Genomic DNA, 7,844 nt, shown 5'->3' on the forward strand with positions numbered 1-7,844 from the left:
TTAAATGGGAGAGTACTGCAGCTCATTACAAAGATTACACACCATGGGGAGGTAAGATTTGTACCAGAAGTTCAGGGTTGGTTTGATGAACAAAATTGACCATATTAATAACAAGAACAAATCACTACCTAATATCAAAAGATGCAGAAATAGGTTTGGAAAGGATGCAAAGTTAGAACTCTGACTGGGATAATCACTGGTGGCAGGGGCTGAGGGAGGTTGCAATGAGGCAAAGGGGTCCAAAGGGCCTAAAGCAGCAGTCATCTCCATGACATTGGGCATCACCATGTGGGTAGGGCTCATGGTGTGGCAGCACTTCAAACCAGACCCATTTGATTCTTCCTTAATGTGGGGATCAGACTTGATGGACACTAGTTTCTAGCTACAGGTGGAGTCAATGGTGATTTCTTCCTAGTCTGAGTTTTGGATGTAATTAAGGATCCCTAGCATGTACTGATCCACCTCCAGGCCTTCCAGCAACACAGTCTTATTGCAGACAGTACATCTCCAAGTTGCCCTCTCACAATTCAACCGCAGGTAGGATTCTAGGTCAAAGCATTGTATGTGGTGACAATCATGTACTCAGGCAAGGAGCTGGATTCTTTGGAAAGTGATGGGACACTTCAAGACACTTTGATAGTGGTCTATACCACACCATACTCTCCATTGGGTCCAGGGTGTTGCTTTATTTTGGTGATGCAGTGCTCCACTGGAAGCAGACATTTCTTGATGAGGCACCAAAGGCAGATGCTCCAGCTGCAACACTCTTCAGGTAGAGGGGTTTGTGGGACATCTTGTTGTCTCCTCACTCAATGGTCAGGGTCGTGGCTTTGACACTCACCTGCTCAGATACGGGCCACTTGGTATCCATCTGCCGGTGCTCATGATGACAGCATTTAAACTGTAGCTGTAGGTCAGGTCTCATCATCAGCATTTTGTAGACAGAGTCACAGAGTTGAAAGATGTGACTGCTGAAAGCCAGGTTGTGCTGCAGATGGAAGGGCTTAGGACCACCCCATCTCAGACCAGGAATCTCAGTCACAGCTCATCACACAGGTTTCCAGGGGGAGAAGAGTGCAGGGAACTCATGTTGGGCTTAATGTCAGACAGGAATGGAGACTTGACTTCTTGACTAGGAGACATATAGAGGAGTATGCTGCTGCCAGGAGTCACTGGGGGAATAGGGTTCCCAGGCAGTGGGGAGCTGGGGTAGCCTGGCATTGATTGGATGGGCCCACAGCTAGCTGTAGCTGTGGAAGTTCCCTCCATTAAAGCTGGTGTTCTGCCCTGTGGACTGCTTAAAATAGGGTCCTGCTGATCTGGAGGTGGATAGGTATTGGCCCATTGCTGGTTGGGGCATCCTCTGACCAGGGTATGAGGGGGAGGGTGCTGATGGTTGTATAGTGTTCAGTGCATATTGAGCAATGCTGGGAGCATACTGGTCACCTTGCATATACTGCTGTGCTGGATAACTCTCATTGGAGAAGGGTTTCTTGACTCTTTATTGGGGCATCTGCTGTGTCTGGGGGGCTGTTTGGTTCCCGTGTTAGGGCAGTCACTGCCCTCCAAGGGAGTCATTCCAGGCACCAGGGTTGAGTTCATACCCATGGAAGAGATACCAGAGGGGCCCATCACCCCTCCTATGCTGGCACATCTTCCTTTCACTTTTAAAGAGTATTATTACCTCTACCCCATGAGTGTAACAAGAGGTATTCCTTTGAAATTTTAAAGATTTTCCCATAAACATAAGGTGACATTTGGTTATCTCAGAGCATAACCTGCTCATTTCAGTAACTACCTCCATTCTGTATAGCAGCCAGGAAAACCCCCAATAATATAGGATCAGATTTGGTATTGGAATGGAATTTAAATGCTGCCTACCTGATTTTACAGATGAGGAAACCGAATCCACAAGGTTACTTGTCCTTCTTACTTGTGATATAGGTTAAAAGTGGCCAAGCTGGGGTTTCAGTGCACTTACCGTGACTCTAAATCTAGTACTCTTTTCTCTGAGCTACGTTGTCTTCATGTTCAAATTTTGTACAACAGGGAATCTACATTAAGGTAACATTTGACTAGATTCATGTTACAAGTGCCTGGGGATAATTGCCCTACTATTTTCTTCCTTGTTGAGATGATAGTCTGGTAACTGACAAGGGGTGTGTGTGTGTGTGTGTGTGTGTGTGTGTGTGTGTGTGTGTGTGTGTGTGTGTGTGTGTGTGTGTATGTGTGTGTGTGTGTGTGTGTGTGTGTGTGTGTATTCAGCAGTGTATTAGCAGCCACATTAGCACACAGCGGGTAATTTCATGCGACTGTTTTGGGTTAGACTCAGACAGATAACACCAGAGTTCTCGGTCAAATGTGGACAATCCCCTTCTTAAAGATCCAATTTAATTTAATTGATTTGAAATAAATAGGAGTATATTAAACACATATTAAGAACCATATGAGAGGAACTGTGTCATAATCACTAGAGTTATCATTGTAGTCAGGAACACTTGCATTCAAGGCTGCCTCTGAGACATTCTAGCTTTGCAACCCTGACCAATTCGCTTAACCCTCAAAGTTGCCAGGGAAGTCTTTAAAACTCCAAGTTTTATAACAAGTGATCATTTGTACTGATAAAGGGAGTTTCTTCATTAGAGTTCCTGTTTTCATGAAACCATAGATCAAGTCCCTTTGAAAATTCAAAACACATGATGAATAAGGCTGGGGATACAGAGATGTAGAGACTCAGTTTCTCTGAGAAACTTATTTTCGACTATGAGGAATACATACATGCAAAAATAATTAAGATGTAAATATATTCAACAACAAGTATTTATTAAACACCTATGATGTACTGGACACTGTATTAGGTTGGTTACTGGACATTCAAAGACAAACATGAAAATAATCCTTGCTCTCAAGGAACTTGCATTATGCTTGAAGAAAATAATGCATGTCCAGGTAAGTAAATAAAAAAAAAAACATGTACAAGAAATACAAGGTGGTTTCAAGGAGGAGAAGTAACAATTACAGTGACCTGGAAGAGTGTCGCGAGGGAGGCAGCGCATGAACTAAGCTATGAAGGAAGCTAAAGATTTCAAAAGCGTGAAGAGGGAGCAGATTCTAAGAATAGAGAGGAGTGCTCTGGGAAAATCTGAGGAAACAAGAATAGTTTTAGAAGGGAAAGACACTTTAGTCTAGCTCATCATGAGCACTTTAATATTGAATTTTAAATGATAAACTTTAGTCACATGAAATTAATTCACTAAATTTTGTACATCTCAAATATCAGCAAATATTACAATAAGTATTCACTCCAGGAATAGCAATGAAACAAGAGAAAAAAAGTTCAAAGGTTAAGGTAAGTAAAGAGGAGATGAGACTATATCTACACGTTAACAATATGAAAGTTTCCTTGGAAAATCTTAGGGAATCAGCAAAGATACTAATCAAGGCAATTTAAAGCTTTAGCAAAATTGCAGGGTACAAAATAAATCCTGAAAAATGTCTTTACAATAACGACAGAAGGAAAGAAGCAATAAAGTAAAGGGAAATCCCTTTTCAAATAACTGAAAGATTCATGAATCTTCCAAAGCACACAAAGACTTGTTTAGATTCAACTGCAAAGTGCTGCTTAAAGAAATAAAGAACAATAAATAACTGAAGGAATAGTCAATGCTACTTTTCATGGAAATAGGAAGTCCACAGGAGTTTACATATTGTACACCTTTTGGCACTTTTTTCATTGTATCAATCAATTTTGATACCTTTTTTTCTCCCTAAAAATGTGATGTTGTGTAGGATGGCTCTGTGGGAAAAGTTGGGGAGGGACACTTGGAATAACTATGGTGATTTAGGAAACAGAAAATAGCAACAAAAACTTATTTTTAGAAAAAGAAAAATAGAAACTAAAAGCATAGATAGATTACAATTTTTGTAAATGCAGTTCCCTTTTCATCTAAAAAATCCTACCTGTGTACTAAAGGAAATAAAAATTTCATCTTATTAGATTTTGCCTTTCATTGTTGGTGGAGCTATGATCTGATCCAACCATTCTGGAGAGCAATTTGGAACTATGCCCAAAGGGCTACAAAAATGTGCATACCCTTTGACCCAGCAATACTGCTTCTAGAACTGTATCCCCAAGAGATCATAAAAACGGGAAAGCGTCCCATATGTCCAAAAATATTTACAGCAGCACTCTTTGTGGTGGCCAAAAACTGGAAATCAAGGGGATGCCTTTCAATTGGGGAATGGCTGAATAAACTGTGGTATATGAATGTAATGGAGTACTATTGTGCCATAAGAAATGATGAACAGAAAGACTTCAGAGAGGCCTGGAAAGACTTCTATGAACTGATGCTGATTGAAAGGAGCAAAACTAGGACAACTTTGTACACAACCACAACCACAGTGTGTGACGAATTTTTCTGGTTGACTTAGTACTTCATTGCACTGCAACGACTTAAAAAAATTCCCAATGGTCTCTTAAGGCCAAATTTCTTCCACACCCAAAGAAAGAACTATGGAATTCATTCACAGAATGAAGCAAATCATTTTCTTTTGTATTATGTTTTTTTTTTTATGATATCTCCCATTCATTTTAATTCTTCTATGCAACATGACTAAGGTGAAAATATACTTAATAGGAATGTATGTGTAGAACCTATATAACATTTTATGCCATCTCATGGAGGAGGTGGGGAGGTAGGGGGGAAGGAGAGGGAGGGAGGAAAAAAAGTCTAAGATATACAGAAGTGATTGTAGAAAACTGAAACAAAACAAAACAAAAAAACAACAATAAAAAAGATTTTGCTGCTGTTTCAACCTATCCAGTTAATTTTGGATGCAAATTCTGTCATCTTTCCTATTAGTTATGTAGCTCAGCCTTATACCAACTTTATATTTCATAAACATGACATCTATAATTTTATATCAGTCATTGATAAACTGTTAAATAGAACAGAGTCAAGGATAGATAATTGTAAACTTCACTAAATGCTTGTAATCATAATTTCATTAAACATCTGACTTCAGGGGTTATTTTTTACTGTCTGGATACATCTAATTGTGCTATCATTTAATTCACATTTTTGTTATTTTTCCACATGGAGACCACTAGGAGTGTCAAATGGTTAACTTGAATTATTTTATATTTGAAAAAATACCCATACTTATCCATGTGAAAATACCTTCTAAAAGGAAAGAATTCAATTCAAATAAAATTAGATAAAATACTAGAAGAAATGAATTCCTCTGTAAAGTGACCAACCTTATGCACAGATGAAATATAGACAACTCCCGTAAAAATACACCTTAATCCCCCTCCTCAGAGAAAGACATATCTAGATATGCCTCCCCTTCTATCCGAAAATCTATTGATTGTCTCACTCCAGAGTCTTCTCATGAGATCTGGTGAAGACACAAGGAGGGTTCTGTATTGGCTAGGGAGTTCTTGATCACAGATTGTGTGTCTTTGCTTTGTCAGGTGGGCAAAAGTCCCCTAAATGCCACATTGGCTTAAGTACCTGAAGAATCCCTAAATTCAGAGCTGTGTCTAAGCATTTCTTAACTTCCACTTACCACATTCTGTCATCTTTCCTCACAGAGAATATTCAGTACGTATATGTTGCATATATATTGTTTGTGTTTTTAAGTTTTACTGATGAATTTTTGTTTTTATATTATTAACATTTATGGATTGCATTAATTCAATGAAAGGTCTCTGTAACAAAGTAAAAGTATTAAGTAAAATTAACAATATATTGACTGCATCTGAAAATGCATGCAGCATTATAACACCTGTAATACCTCCATCTCTACATTTTTAGATCATTTAAAATGAACATAAATCTATTTTTCTTTCTCTCACATTTACCCCACTTGAAAAAAAAAGAAAATTTCTGGCAAAAATATGAATTGTCAAGCAAAACAAAATGAAAAGAAATTGACTATATATAAATATACGTGTATGTATCGATATATTTGTGTTTCTGTATATATATATACATACACATATACACACAAGTGTGTATGCATATACTATATATACATATAGCACATGTATAATGTGTTTATGTAAAGGGTATATATGTATTATGTAAATGTTAATCTTCTCTGTCAGGTGATGGAGAGTATGTTTCTTTATCAATTTTCTGGAATCATGGATGGCCATTGCATCACTGGATCACAGTTCTTACAGCTCAAAAATTGTTTTTTTACAGTGGTTTTATGATTGTATAAGCTGTTCTTCCGGTTTTCCACATTTCATTCTTCATCTGTTTAAAAAGATCTTCAAAATTGTTCATTTTATGAAGTTGATGTTATAATGCAAATCTTTCATATGATTCTGGTCACATCATTCTGCATCAGTTCACTTAAGTCTTTCTGTGTCTCTTTTAAATCATCTATTTCCTCATTTCTTGTAGCAAAAGAATATTCCATTGCATCCATATACTAAAATTTATTTAGTCATTTCCCAGTGGATAGGCATTCCTTTAGTTTAAAGTTTTTGCCATTACAAAAAAGAGATGACATATATTTTCACATAAAAAGTATTTTTCTCTTTCTTTGATCTTTTTAGTTATAGGTCTAGTAATGGCATATGGATAGGTGACCTAGATATAAAAAGGAACATCATAAACAACTTATGGAAATACTGAGAAATATTTCTCATTATATATAAGGAAAATTTTTGACCAAGATTTAGAGAGGGTCACAGAAGAAATAATGGATGTTTGACTATCTAAAATTAAAAAGGTTTTGTACAACCAAATCTAATAGAACTAATTACTGTGAATAAAATCTTTCTATTAAATTTGATATATAATATCTATATGCACACACATACAAGAATATACCTATATATTTATATTTCAAATATGTAACAATAATAACCATTATCTAATTGATAAATGATATGAGAGTATAATTGGTCAGCTGTCAAGAGTCTCAATAATTATATGACAAATACTCTAAATCGTTACTAACTAGAGAAATGCAAAGTGAAGCAATGCTGAGCTTCTATTTTACACTTATCAGATTTGCAAAAATGAAAGAAAAGTAAAATAATAAATGTTGGAAAGACTGTAGGAAAACAGATACTTTGATGTTCTGTTGGTAGGCCAATGCATGGGTACAATGAACGTGAAAAGCAGATTGAACCACACATCAAAAATTCCCAATCAAGTGTATGCCATTTAACTCAGCTTTACCATTGCTAGGCTTATAGCCATGTGGATTCACAGTCATGTGATGGTTAGGACATTAAAGTCCCCACATTCCCTAATTACTTGGTGGGCACTTATCAAACACAACAATATCCAGTCCTGCCTTTGTCAGCCAAGTCGATTGACTGCTTCATCATTCCACTCAGGTCAGATGGAGGAATCAGGTATCAGAAAGGAAGGTTCATTTGGTAGTGCAGGACATTGGGGTCAGTGGTATGAGATGCAATATGGTCAAGCTGGAGAATACTAGGATTAACAATGGGTAATGTTTGCAGAAAAAAGAACACTATCCTTACCTTTACAACACCCCATTAGCCCTACAAAGGTCTCAAAATAAGTTGTTTTATTTTATATTAACTGAAATAACAAATTGCGTAATGCACAACTGTAGGAGGTTTGAGACAGAGGAGCCATGGAGTTGGTAGAAAGGGAAAAGCTAACAGAACTCAAACATATTGGAAATCAATAGTCTGAGAAACAGTAAGGTGTAACTAAATTTCACTACTGGGACTGGAAAAGTCTACTTCCACAGCCACTGCATGTAGAGAGAAGAGATTCTTTTCTTTTTCCTATCCTTTAGATTATCCAAAACAGTGGAGCTCATTTTTGGTAAATCCAGAAAATCAC

At 37.2% G+C, this 7,844-nt stretch overlaps 1 pseudogene; it reads right to left on the reverse strand.

Annotated features, from left to right (window-relative positions):
* On the reverse strand, nt 1-1,453 carry LOC140507743 (zinc finger MIZ domain-containing protein 2 pseudogene; annotated as a pseudogene).
* Nucleotides 1,454-7,844: the final 6,391 nt, after the last annotated feature.

Source organism: Notamacropus eugenii, chromosome 5 (assembly GCF_028372415.1).
Source record: "Notamacropus eugenii isolate mMacEug1 chromosome 5, mMacEug1.pri_v2, whole genome shotgun sequence".
NCBI classification, from domain to species: Eukaryota; Metazoa; Chordata; class Mammalia; order Diprotodontia; family Macropodidae; genus Notamacropus; species Notamacropus eugenii.